Genomic DNA, 1843 nt, shown 5'->3' on the forward strand with positions numbered 1-1843 from the left:
TGCCCCCCGTGGTGCTCCCCTCACAGCCCACAGCCATCCTCCCATCTTACATGTGATCAGGATGTGTTCTCTGTATCCTCACCCCCACCCCCAATCACCATTACTCTCACCACCTCCCCCAGGCTGGAGTGAGCTCCAAGTCTCTCTCTCAAAGTCACTCTCTCAATCCTCCTCACTTGTGGAGGGGACCCCAGAATTTCCCCCACTCAGTTCTGGCCTTTCTCTCCTGGGAAACAAGCAAGGAAGAAAGTCATTCGCACCAGGCTTTGTGGGTTCTTTCCTACTGAATCCCCCATTGCCCATACTAAGGAAAGAAAACATGTCTCATCATGTAATGTCATCTGCTCCAGTACAGCTTTGCCTTATTGAATAAAACAGGGGAGGTGCTTCCCTTCCACTCTCAAAATTTGTTCAACCTCAACATACAGGGGTTCCCTGAGTTTACCAAATAAAACTCAGGGGCTTGTTCCCTAAGGGCTGCACTGGCTGGCCCAGCAGAAAAGTGGCCAGGGCTGCCTTGGGGCCTTAGGGCAGGTGACGTTCCTAAGCTGGTGGCCTCTGTTCTACTGTGTCCAGGAGATTTATGACTCTCTTTTTGGCTTAGCCAGGCTTTGGGGTGTGGGAGGGAGAAAAGGCTGGTTCTTCCAGTTATAAAATAAGAGCGGGCTCCATGGGTGGGGGTGGCCCCCCATCTGTGGCCTCATCCCGTCCTCTCCCCAGCAATTCTCTGTGTCTTGTCTGGCCAAGGTTGCATTTCACCTGCAGGTAAAAGTGAGAGCACAAGGCTCAGGTGAGGGCTGGTGGGCCTGGGTATGCCCTGAGCACCGACCCCCGCCAACCTGTGTCCCTGCAGAGACAGCCCACCTGTCTCATAGCTTCAGCTTCTGTTTTCCTGACATGCAGGAGAGAGACAGCATAACAGGGAGCTCCAGGCATGGGTTCCAGAGCCAGGGGACCCAGATTCATTGCCACTTTGCTGTGTGACCTTGGGTAAGTTGCTTGACATCTCTACACCTCTGTTTTCTCTTTCATAAAATTGAGCATAATAATAAGTACCTCACAGAGTTATTATGAAGATTAAAACTGGTTAACACGTATAAAGCAGTTACAACAGCACCAAGAAAAGAGTAGGTGACTATAAATGTTGTATCTTTTATTATTTTTTCAGTGATCATTATCCTAGTTCCTGAGATGTGTGTTTCTTTCAGTGTCTTCCTATCTTTCTAGCCCTCCTCTCACTATGCCTCCAGCTCTCCCCTGCTCTCTGCATATCCATCTCTGTCTGTTTGTCCATCTCCATCTTTTCCAGCTTCAGCCCCTGGGTAACCTACTTCTCTGTGCCTCAGTTTCCTCATCTGTCAAATAAAGTTCATAAGAGCATCTACTTCATGGTGTTATTGTGAGAAATAAATGAATTATTACATATAAAGCACTTAAAATAGGGCCAGACACATAGTAAGCTCTCGACCTAATTATAACTAATTTAATATATTTTAAAAGTTAATTAAATAATAGTCAGCTATTATTAGTGTTTGTTATTATTATCTGCTCTCTCCATTTTTCTTCAGATCTGTTACTTTCTTACTGTTTTTCTGTCACTGTGTGTCTCTCTCTATATCTCTGTCTTTCTATATGAACATAACAGACTAGTGAGGGGAGCAGATGTTAGAAAAATAAGCACAGAAAAAATAACACGTGTAGGGCCGGCCCGGTGGTGCACTGCTACAGTGCGCCGCTTGGGAAGCGTGGCGGCGCTCCCGCCGAGGGTTCGGATCCTGCATGCGGACCAGCCGCTCACTGGCTGAGCGAGGAGCGGGGGCAACACCGAGGGTTGCGATCCCGT

The sequence above is a fragment of the Galeopterus variegatus genome, unplaced genomic scaffold (genome assembly GCF_000696425.1).
Source record: "Galeopterus variegatus unplaced genomic scaffold, G_variegatus-3.0.2 Scaffold7016, whole genome shotgun sequence".
NCBI lineage: Eukaryota > Metazoa > Chordata > Mammalia > Dermoptera > Cynocephalidae > Galeopterus > Galeopterus variegatus.